Genomic DNA, 12,744 nt, shown 5'->3' with positions numbered 1-12,744 from the left:
TCCCATTATCTTTGGTACTTGCTTTTGCTTTTCTCTGTATTGGTTCAGGACATATATATGAATGGACACCACTAGGCATCAAGTATGGAGAAGAGAAAATTATGCAGTGATGGAGTACATGATCATGAATAAGCAAACCGGCTGACAAACTAATAGATTATAATGTTGTGTTCTCGGAAAGATACCATGTGAAACAATTTTCTCTAACATGAACTTCTGGCAATGTTTCAAAATATGTTTTGTCCATCATTTTTTAGTTCTAATTGATATGTGTCCATCATTTTTTCGAATTTATGTTCTTATTCCATCCTACATGGCCTAGCTTTAATTATAACAAAAGTTTGGGTAATTGTAATTATTGGAAACCAAAAACAAGGTGTCCCATTGTTCCTTGTACATGATAGATCTACATGCCCTAGCTTAATTCAGAAGAGTTTTGTAAACAACAATTATTGGAAACAAAAAAACACTTGAATCTATGGTCGTTATCCACCCTTGTATTCCTATACAACATGGAGATGTACACGTCCTAGTTTTAAGTAAGAAAAGTTTGGGTGATGATGATTGACTAACGTGAACCTTGATTCTTTCATCAGGTTGTGGACTTGTGGCGATCCTGGCGATGCCATTGAAGATTTATTTTTATGAAAGAATTTTTTTCATTCGGTTGTGGCGATGCCATTGTAGATTTTCTTTTATGTAGGGAAATAGCTGGATTTCTCCATCAATGTCCAAGTAACACATTGACGACAGATAAATATGGAGTGTTGTTGCTAGGCTATCGGACGAATGTTGTGCAAATCTCAGTTTTATTGTGCGGATGTTTTTTCCATAACATATAATGCCATCTGAAACACCATCCACAACGTATAAAACCGTATCTGTTTCTGAAATAAACAAAGCAAATGTTCTTGTAAACAAATAAAAAACATATATCTTCATTGGTACAGTATGATTTGACCACAAATATCACACTGAGTCGTTCAGACTGACAACTAAGCCTTTCCGGTCCACTTTGAGTAATTCAGATCCACATGTACAAATATGAGTCTTCTGATCCGACATGTACCACTGCAAGGTTGGTATCTAGACACATAAGTAGAAGTATGAGTAGTTTTCTCGTCATGTATCACTATGAGTCATCCGGACCCACACATAGAACTTCCGAGTTAACAAGGCCCATAAGCTGGAGTTGTTTGGCCCTGCAGGTACCACTTCAAGTCATCTAGCCCTAGAAGTACTAGTATGAGTCCCGAACATAGAAGTACAACTTTGCGTTATCTAGGCCCACAACAAGTACGAGCGTGAGTTGTTATACCTCACATGTACAACTTTGAGTCATCAGGATCTACAAGTGGTCAGTACGAATCTTCTAGCACCACAAGTACCGCTCCGAATCATCCGGTCCCCCATAAGTACTAGCATGAGTCTTCCTAACCCAGAGAGGTACTAGTATGCGTTGTTTGGATCCACATCTACCACTTCTAGCCATTTGGGCCTATATGTACCTCTTTGAGTCATCTGGGCCCACATGCAACAATATGACTTTATTCTGCCCCACATGTACCGCTCTGAGTCATTTGGACCAAAAAGTACCAATGCATGTATTTCAAGCCTATAAGTACCCCTCTGAGTTAACCGGACCCAATTTGGCCCAACGAGTACCACTTCAAGTCATTTGGACCCAAAAGTCTAGTATGAGTCGTTTGGATCCAGAAGTACCACTCCGAGTCATCGGGACTCACAAGTACCAGTATGAGTTTTCTGGCCCCACAAGTACCACTTCGAGTCATACGGGCCCGCCCCATAAATACAAGCATGAGTCTTCTGGGCCCAGAAGTACTAGTATGACTCGTTTGGATCCACATGTACCACTCCAAGTTGTTTGGGCCCATATGTACCACTCCGGGTCATCTGAGTCCATAAGTACTAGTATGAGTTGTTTTCCCCCACATGTACTACTCTGAGTCATATGAACCACAAGTATCAACACGTGTATTTTAGGCCTATAGGTACAACTCCGAGTTAACCGCGCCTACACTTCAAGTCACATGGATCCAAAAATGTACAAGTATGAGTCGTTTGGATCCAGAAGTACCACTCCAAGTCACGGGACCCACAAAATACCAGTATGAGTCTTCCGGTCCCAGAAGTACTAGCATGAGTCTTCCGGACCCAAAAGTACTAATATGAGTCGTTTCGATCTACATGTACCACTCTGAGCATTTGGTCCATATGTACTTCTCCGAGCCATCTGGGCCCACAAGTACCAGTATGAGTTGTTTTCTCCGACATGTACCGCTCCAAATCATCTGGCCCCAAAAGTTTAGATGCGTGTGGTTTGGACGTATAGGTACAACTTCGATTTAACGAGGCCCACTAGTTCGCCCCACAGGTATCACTTCCTAGTCATATGGACCAAAAAAGTACAAGTATGAGTCGTTTGGACCCACAAGTGTCACTCCGAGTCATCAGGACCCCAAATACCAATATGAGTTTTCTGGACCCACAAGTACTACTCATAGTTATTCGTATCCATAAGTACTAGCATGAGTCTCTTTTTTTTTTGTATGAGTTACTAGAATGAGTCTTTTTTTTGTATGAATTACTAGCATGAGTCTTACAAACCTATAGGTACCTCGCTGAGACGTCCAGATGAGATATATACACAAAATTATGTTTTTTCAAACTTGTAAATGCCTTTAACAAAAAAAATTGGGTGTGTTCAGAAAGATAATCTGACGTACCTGTCATTAGCCTTTTCTTTAGTACAACCTTTTATTTCTCCATGGTTCGTCCCCCTGTGGCTTCACAAAGGAAAAAAAAGGAACTGGTTTGAAAGTTTCACTTATACGCTGCACGTTCTAGGCTCATGCAACATTAGTTTTATTTTCTCTCCCAAATAAATCTCAGCTATTTCCCGTAAAAGGAGATCTCAGCTATAAATGAACGAGACCCACCAATATGGCCTGCATCGGATGAGACTTGCCTGCTCCCCTCCCGTGTGCCCATCCGTGCTCCCGCATACGTGTCTTAATTTGATTGGAACAAAATAAAGCCCGGCCCCATCCCTTAAAATCAGGGGGGAGATAATTAGATTAGAAAGAAAAAAGGAAAAAATACAACCGTTGGATGAGGTGGGAGCACGGATGGGAGCATGGAAAGGGAGCAGGCAAGCCGGACCCGCCTGCACCACGCCGCATAAAAATCGGATCTACGAAACAGATCGCCCTATTTTCATTTTTTGGGAAAGTATCCCCTAATTGGTACGGAAAGTCCGAAACGTCCATATCTCCATCGTCCCACACCGAAAAAATCGGATCTATATTAAACAGATCGAGCGTGTTGGGCGATGGACTGCGTGCGCGTTGAAAAGTCAAAAATCACCCCTCGATGCCCTTTGGGAAATGACTTCGTTACCCCTCCGTGTGGACGGCCAGATCTGCATGGTACTCCCTGATGTGGTTTTGGAGTACCAGGGTACCGTAAAAGAGCTCTAATAAATATAATAGTACTAACACCCATTGTGATTATAAAGAATCTTAGGGCTACTATATTCATGTTGCTTCAGTATCATGTTGTTCTGCCGTTTTTCGTCATCCTTATATTTTGTTTCTTCTATGTTTGTGATTTCATCACCTACTGGATTTTCTCTGTGCTGCATCAAAATCTCCAAAATTCACTACGACAATATTCACATAGTGCATGCTTTGCAGCGTCTGTTACAGTTAATTCCTTGACCCAACTACTATCAGTTCCATCTATATAGTCAACGCTTATTTGTGAGCAAGGGTTATTCACTTACTTTTTTGTACATAGCATTGTTGGCCTTGAGAAATTTAAATTTGAGAGATATATGTGAGTTTTTTTCCACTTCTAGAGAAGAAGGAGAAGAATGTGCATCGAAGACTACTAGCTAAACACAGTTTCAACCTGTACCTGAATAGAGGGCCTCTCTAATGATTAAAAAGATTTAATTCTGACATGTAGCTAATGAGAAAAATATGTAGTGAACCCTAAATGCTTAGTGTCCATAGGGGATCTGCATTGAATTTCAACACTCGGATGACTACAACATGAATATCTACTCATATGCGCGTACAATACGAGCTCCAACATCATTAAACAATCAACTACAAAAGAACATATATTCTGTATCAGTTGTACATGAACTTGGCCTTACCATTTTTCCTGAAGCAGATATCAATGTGGTGTTTTTGGTTCTCTTATCCGCATGATAACTGCAGCAAACCGATGTTCAAAATAGAATGTCAGCAAAGCAAAGCATAACATATATGCTTCTGAACAAAATTGCATGCATCAGAACAACAAAAGACAGAGCCAATGTCCAGATTCCACACATGCGTATTTCACATTGGCATGCCCATCTATTTTATGTCTAAAAAGAAGGCCAGATGATCGATTTAGAAACTGCATTATCAGTTATGCCTACATTGTTCCATTTTCCTCAACTCGGATTGAGAATGAAAAGGTACATGATGATCTTGCTTTAGCTGCTGCATGCATGTGGTTGTCGTTGACACCTGGACTTGATTGCCTCAAACCCAATACGAAGTTCTGATTTATTGTCTTCTATTATTTTAGTTGTTGTTTAGGTGAACTTGGCTTGGGTTCTTGTTTACAATCTTGATTTAAAACCTTCTATTACGGGATCATTGTATTTTGCTGGAGAATATTGCCCATATAGTCAAACGCCATGCCAGCTTTCAGGGTGTGATGTAAACTGAATCTAAAACCACCTTATCAGGATTCCTATAGTACTCTACTTGTTTTCAGAGGAAGTGATCTCAGAGGAGTCAAAAAATGCATGTAGGAATGGTTCAGAACAAGGATATGCATTGTCCAGTGCTTAACTGGTTTCATTCACTAATATAGAAAAACTGCTGCCTCTGTTCCCAGTTTGTTTTACATGCCTGTGTTCTCAGTTTTCGTAGTGAAGGACAAGGTACATATGCTTAGTCTACATTGATTTAAGATAATGCCAACTGAAGAAAAAATGCATGGAGCAATGGTTCAGAACATGGATATGTATTGTGCAATGCTTAACTCATTTCGTAGAGTGTACGGGCTTAATCTAAAAGGCAAATAAATTTTATATATAAGGTTTTGTAAGTGTAGATTGTTCACTTTCTTTAGGTTCGCTGAATTGGTTAATTTCAGTGATTGTTCACTTTTTCTCAGATAAATAGCATTGTTCGCTAAAGAAAACTTTACTTTGAGTGAGACGTGTGAGCTTTTTCTATGTTTTTGGTGAAGCCTCGCCACCTTCTGCATCCGCGCTATATATTCTATCCTTGGAGTTGTAAATACTGATTTGATTTTGAGTCATACCAAAATCCAGCTGCGTGTCCAACACTAAGAATGATATAACGGCAGAACAAATAAGGATTGGAAATACTAAATGCATTTGAACATCTAAAACAAGTGGCCCGTGCTAAAAATATCAAGTATCTGAACAGAGCATCTACTTCCATAAAATGGATATGTATTTGCACATGTAACCAGGCAGCAGGGCAAACCATAGAATCAGTGGCGTAAATTCTCTGGTGGCCGCACTACGCAGAGAAGGTGGTGGCTCTACGGTGAGACGCAGGTCGCGTCCCCATGGTGGTCACCCTCGGCGCGACGGAGTTCGCTCCTTGGGCACTAGGAATCGGCCTCGTCATGGAGATCGATGGCGCGACAGCGCGATTATGGTCGGCACCGCTCAGTTGGGGTAGAAGTGCGGGCCCGACGACGAGGGCGCCGTCCCTCCTCGCCTTGCCACGCAAAACCGCTGTGCGCGAGGTTGTCCCACCCACATTCGGACGGACCAGCTACATGGCCGACACGTACGGAGAGTGGCGAGCCTTCTGCACCTCCCGGCCGGATCGGACTGTCCAGAATGTCAGAACGGCGGGCAAGCGGGCTTAGGGCCGACGCCGCGGTGCGAGCGGTTATCGGGAACAGGGCGCCGGCGACGCCGTGGCAGGGTGAGGGCAGACGGGCGATGCCTTGGAGGGAAAGGAAGGCGGCGGGTAGAGGCGGGGACGGTCTTCGGCGTGGTGTGGAGCAGAGATGGCGGGGCGGGGATAGGAGGAGGCGAGCGACGCCGTGGAGGGAAGCGGGGGCGGCGGATGTTGTGCTGTGAGAGAGCCAGAGGAACGAGGTACTATGAGGAAGTGAGAGCAACTCTAGCACACCCCGCATCCCGCTCAACCCGTAAAATAACCGTCAAAATACGGGTCGGGGCAGGAAAACATGCCCGATCAGACCCGCATCCCGCCCCAACCCGCAAATATTTTTATGGGGCGCGGCAAATCTTCTCCCTCAACCTCTATCTTCATGGGCTGGGAGGCCGACCCGAGCTCAACCCCTATCCGCAGCGAGATTTTGCGGAAGGGACATTTTCACGCGCACTTTCCCGCTCCCCCACCCTCCGCCACCATTGCCCCGCCCCTGCATGCTCCGGTGCTTCCTTCCCAGCCGCCCTCGCCGCCATGGACGACCGCATGCTGTCCCCCGTCACCGTCAAGGTCGCGCACCCTCCTTCCGCATGGGCGGATCTCATCGCCGGCCATGTTGGCCCCGTCGCCGTCGCCCAAGCTAACGCCGCTCTTGCCCGCAAGCGGCAGGGCAACGTGGTCGTGCAGGGCGGGAATCCGGCTGCCCCCGCCGAGATGCTCCGCGCTCCAGGCGCCAACGCAAGGAGGTGCTCCGGCGATGCCGTTCAACGGTGCTGCTTCCCCTCCCCCCCCCCCCCCCCAAGCGAGGTGTTCGACGAAATGGCCGGAAGGTATGCGTCTTCGGCCATAACAATTTCCTTTCATTTTTCGCCATTATCCTCAGTAGCTCGTGACTTGTTATTGTTCGCTATAGCGGTGGTTCAAACAATGCAACAACCGAGTTCGTGAACTTGTTGGACACGAACGCGGTTGACATTGATCAAGCCCCGTTCATCGCATTCGACTACAATGAAACGGAGGGCGGCGTGGATGATCATGGTTGTGAGGATGAATTGGAGGAGATCGAAGCGGAAGCGTATGAGCAATCACAAACAAAAACTGGGAAAAGTATAAGATCGAAGAACTACACGACATTGGAAGATCATGCTTTGATCAAAGCATGGAGTGCGGTGTCTCTTGATGCATGCACGGGAACTTCTCAAACCGCCAAGAGCTATTAGCAAAGGATCGAAGATCAATACTTCCGCATTATGGCAAAGCATCCCAATAAGACTCCACACACATTTCGGTCGCTTCAAGGGCGTTGGGAGAATATCAAACCAATGTGCAGCCATTGGGCAGCTTGCTTGGAGCAAGTACGCAATGCACCTCTAAGTGACACCGTGGAGTCCGACTATGTGAGTTTTTTTGCCTTTGTTTAAGTTGTGCATCATCATATTTGCATCATGGGAAATGATTGCATCACTTTGTTCACATTTTGTAGGATACGATTATTCAACATAGATACAAGGACATGGAAGCTTCGGAAGGCGAATTCTTCAAACTAGAGCATTGTTGGGAGTTGCTCCAAAAGTGCGAGAAGTGGAAGTTGATCGACAAAGAGTCCCCACCAAAGAGAGGCTCACTTACAAACATGGATGAAGATGAGGATGTTGATGGCTCAAGAAATTTGCACAAGCCCGATGGCGACAAGAAGACCAAGGAGAGGATGAAGAGAGAGCAAGAAGCACCGAGCTTGAGGGAGAAGATTGATGCCATGGTGCAATCAAACGAGTCGATGTTGTTGAAGTCGTTGGAGATCAAGAAAGAGTTGGCCGAGAAGAAGGCAAAGGAGAAGCAAGAAAAGTGGCAATTGCTCAAAGAAGACGGGTTGCGCAAAGCTGCCACTAAGGAGAGAAGAGCACGCGCTGCAGAGAACAAAGCCATGTCGAAGCTGCTCGCCGAAGAGAACAAGATCATGTCAATGAACAGCAATGACATGGAGGATCTCACCAAAACATGGCATGATATGGCAAGGAGAGAAATCTTCAAGAGGAGAATGGTTGCGTCGGCCGGTGTGTGCTACAGTTCCGAAGATGTTTTCTCTGCTCCATATGGTGGCAATGTTGATGATTTCGGTGCGGGAGCTGGAACAAGCGCAGGAGGTGGACTCGATGGTGGCAATGAACTTCAAGATGGACTCGATGGCACGGAGTAAAGATCGACCAAGATGATGCCGGACATGGGCGCAAACTTTTGGAGGGCCCTCTTTTGTGTTTGCCGTAATGAACTTGGCTTTTATTTGCACGTAAAACTATGTTATATTGTTTGAATTTGAACTTGTTTGTGAAACTCTATGTCAAATGCGAGATTTGCAGTTTTTCTGTTTGCGGGTCGTCGCGGTGGTGCACGAGCAGAACCTGCAGAAGCCGACCCGTAAAAAAGCATATTCCATGAATATACTTTTATGCGGGTCTGTTTAAGGGGTCTACATCCTTGACCATCCACGCCGGCTTGCAAAAGTGGTTTTGTGCGAACTGCAAACACGTTTTACGAGCGGCGGGATGCGGGGTTTGTTTGAGTTGCTCTCAGAGGAACAAGCCGCTGTGCTGGCTTTTTTCATTAAGAAAAATGAGAAACAAGAGGCTTATGTGATGAGATAGGGTTGTTATGCGTACCTAAAATTCATTAAGAGACCCTTGCCTGAATTTTTTTGGAGGAACCTTTGCCTGATTTTAAACTAAGGTCTTAGAGCATCTATAGCCGGACTCTGCAAATCCGGCCTCTCAAACGCCCGTGGACACGCCCGGGCTCGTCCGCGGGCACTGACCAGGCACGTCTCAAATTAGCCACTTTATATCCGCCTCTCACATATTTCATCCCCAAGATCCATACAAAGCATGCAAAAGGAATTCTACATACTACCCTAACTACTCTTCATCGTCGGAGATGTCCACGACGACGGTGCCGGGCGCCGGCTAGAAGGGCTCCGGCTCATCCTCCTCCTGCTCGACCTCATCCATGTAGGCGAAAATCTTCACCTCCTCCGCGGCCTCTTGCCGACGACGGCGTCTTGCCTCCGCAGCCGACTCCTACTGGAGGGAATCGAGGACGGCTTGCTGCTCCGCCTGCAGATCCCCGTCACCAGCGTCCCGCACATCCTCCTCCTCCGGATCCACTGCATCCGAAGGTAGCCCTGCGGCTATCCGGGCTTCATGCCTAGCCCGGATCTGCTCAAGGAGCTCGAGCCGGCACTCTGGCGTCAGAAAGGGCTCGCTCCTCACCCGACGGCGTGGGGGCATGGCTACTAGGCGGACGAGTGGAGTGGAAAGTGGCGGCGGCGGATAGGAGGAGAAAAATGTGGATGGATGGTAGGGTTTCGATGCCGCCAGTTGACTTAAATAGCCGGGCAATGCACTAAGCGGTCCGCCGGAGCTGCGCCACGCGGTGCCACCGGTCCGACGGAGGATATGAGCTTCAAACCGACGGGTTAGAGGGCGTTTTCGGCTGGGACCCCTTCATCAGCCCGACATGGTGGGCGTGCTCGGACGCGCCGGGCGCCCCCATATCCGCCCCATATTTGGGCTGGCTATGGGGGGGTGTCGGTCAGCCCGAGCGTTTGACGACCGTTTGAGAGGCCTGTCTGGGTCAGAAAAATCGTGACCGGACAGCGACCGGTCGGCCACCTGGGCGTATGAGGCGGGTTTGAGAGGTCCGGTTGTAGATGCTCTTACGACTATTACGCAAAGAGATATCAAAGAATAAATCTCACCAGATCACCACTCAGAATTTGGTTCCTCGCAACTTGGCAAATATTTTTTTAAGGAAACTTCGCCTTTCAGATATCCATCACCTCACCTTGTGTTTTCGTTCTGAAAATTTCTCTATATAGGGATCCTACGGAGAATTGGCCTGAAGGTTCCAACCTTCAAAAAAAAATCTCGTCATCCCTGTTGGTTAACCTCACCCTGTCTAGCTTGTCACAGAAGAGGTCCCAAGCCGCCACTTACAAGGGCCTAAACAATTACTGACAGAACGGAGTGCATATGTCGTCCACTCTGACCTCTATGACTCTTGCGCTTTGTATTGTGCGTAATGACAAAGAGTTGTCGGAATATGCCTCTAAGGGCCCCTCCCCTATCGAGTATTCGAGCCAAAGTGGTCACTCTTCCCATCTTTTACTTCGAAATTGACGCACGCGCGGGGGGGGGGGGGTGCAAGCCTTCCCTATCGTGAAGCTATATACTTCGCCGGATTACATAGTGTTGAGATTATTGATTATAAGGAAAGACGAGATAGACTAGAATTTGTTCTAACTTGTCTTGTACTCCAAGTTAATCATTGTACTCCTATATATATGCCCATGAGGCTCAAGCAATACAGCAAACTATTCCACCAATCTTCTCTCTCCCTTCTAACACATATATAGCAAGTGAAGTGGGTTTTGATTATTTTTTTTATTGTTGTTGCTTGTCTTTGCCAAACATGCGAAATTTGCTATTCATTATATTTATATGTGTAATTAGGGGGAGAAAGCCCCATTGCAACACATGGGCATCTATTATCTATAAAAAGTATTTGATGGGTTAACCAAAAAAAGATAAATAATCTAGAAATTCTCACAAAAATTAGAAACATCCGACCATTTATTTGATAGATTGAAAATTTATGGCTGTTTGATATAAGTAAAGGAGATTACCCACTTTTGCCATTACATAACATACTAAGGCTATTTTTGTTTGCCAGTGACTTCCCAAAAATGTGATGCCACGCCACGATGAAAAAAAACTCTACCATGTATTTCAATTAATAAAAAGAAGAATAGCCACATGTATTCCTCCTACCTCACGTGACTCATCCATCGAATCAAATCAGACTCTTTTAGGGCATCCTCCTCATGCCGTCCGCCGCCGTATAGTGCCCTCGCCCCGTCGGCCTCCCGGACTCCTCCATTGACGTTTACTCGCTGCATCCTGAACCAGTGCGCGCACGTGTAACATGAAGCCCCTGCAAGATCCCTAACACAAACAGACTTGCATCCCTCACCTTCCACGATTGAACCTCCAGTTTTCATCGTTCAACCATACTTCCTGAAGGCTTCTTCCTTGGCCGGCCAGGAAAACAGAAGAGTTGTGTTTCCAGTACGCCCTGCACGTGACGAGCAACTACGTACCGGCAGCTAGCAGGTGTCTTGTTGGAAATATGCCCTAGAGGCAATAATAAATTGATTATTATTATATTTCCCTGTTCATGATAATCGTTTATTATCCATGCTATAATTGTATTGATAGGAAACTCAGATACATGTGTGGATACATAGACAACACCATGTCACTAGTAAGCCTCTAGTTGACTAGCTCGTTGATCGATAGATGGTCATGGTTTCCTGACCATGGACATTAGATGTCGTTGATAACAGGATCACATCATTAGGAGAATGATGTGATGGACAAAACCCAATCCTAAGCATAGCACTAGATCGTGTAGTTCGTATGCTAAAGCTTTTCTAATGTCAAGTATCATTTCCTTAGACCATGAGATTGTGCAACTCCCGGATACCGTAGGAGTTCTTTGGGTGTGCCAAACGTCACAACATAACTGGGTGGCTATAAAGGTACACTACGGGTATCTCCGAAAGTGTCTGTTGGGTTGGCACGAATCGAGACTGGGATTTGTCACTCCGTGTAGACGGAGAGGTATCTCTGGGCCCACTCGGTAGGACATCATCATAATGTGCACAATGTGATCAAGGAGTTGATCACGGGATGATGTGTTACGGAACGAGTAAAGAGACTTGCCGGTAACGAGATTGAACAAGGTATCGTGATACCGACGATCGAATCTCGGGCAAGTATCGTACCGATAGACAAAGGGAATTGTATACGGGATTGATTAAGTCCTTGACATCGTGGTTCATCCGATGAGATCATCATGGAACATGTGGGAGCCAACATGGGTATCCAGATCCCGCTGTTGGTTATTGACCGGAGAACGTCTCGGTCATGTCTGCATGTCTCCCGAACCCGTAGGGTCTACACACTTAAGGTTCGATGACGCTAGGGTTATAAAGGAAGTTTGTATGTGGTTACCGAATGTTGTTCGGGGTCCCGGATGAGATCCCGGACGTCACGAGGAGTTCCGGAATGGTCCGGAGGTAAAGATTTATATATGGGAAGTCCTGTTTTGGTCACCGGAAGAGTTTCGGGGTTTATCGGTAACGTACCGGGACCACCGGGAGGGTCCCGGGGGTCCACCAAGTGGGGCCACCAACCCCGGAAGCTTGCATGGGCTAAGAGTGGTGAGGGACCAGCCCCTTAGTGGGCTGGTGCGCCTCCCACAAGGGCCCATGGCGCCTAAGAGGTGGAAAGGGGGCAAACCCTAAGGGGATATGGGCCTTAGGGCCCATATTGGTGCGCCTCCCTCTCCCCTCCCCTCTTGGCCGCCACCCTTGTTCCCCATCTAGGGCTGCCGCCCCCCTAGGGGTGGGAACCCTAGAGGGGGCGCAGCCCCTCCCCTTCCCCTATATATATTGAGGCATAGGGCAGCCCACAACACGCGATTCGATCTCTCGTTGGTGCAGCCCTGCGTCTCTTCTTCCTCCTCTTCTGTGGTGCTTGGCGAAGCCCTGCAGGATAGCCACGCTCGTCCATCACCACCACGCCGTTGTGCTGCTGCTGGATGGAGTCTTCCTCAACCTCTCCCTCTCTCCTTGCTGGATCAAGGCATGGGAGACGTCACCGGGCTGTACGTGTGTTGAACGCGGAGGTGCCGTCCGTTCGGCACTAGGATCATCGGTGAT

This window comes from Triticum aestivum, chromosome 2A (assembly GCF_018294505.1).
Source record: "Triticum aestivum cultivar Chinese Spring chromosome 2A, IWGSC CS RefSeq v2.1, whole genome shotgun sequence".
In the NCBI taxonomy this organism is placed as follows: domain Eukaryota; kingdom Viridiplantae; phylum Streptophyta; class Magnoliopsida; order Poales; family Poaceae; genus Triticum; species Triticum aestivum.
This window is presented reverse-complemented; position numbering follows the sequence as displayed.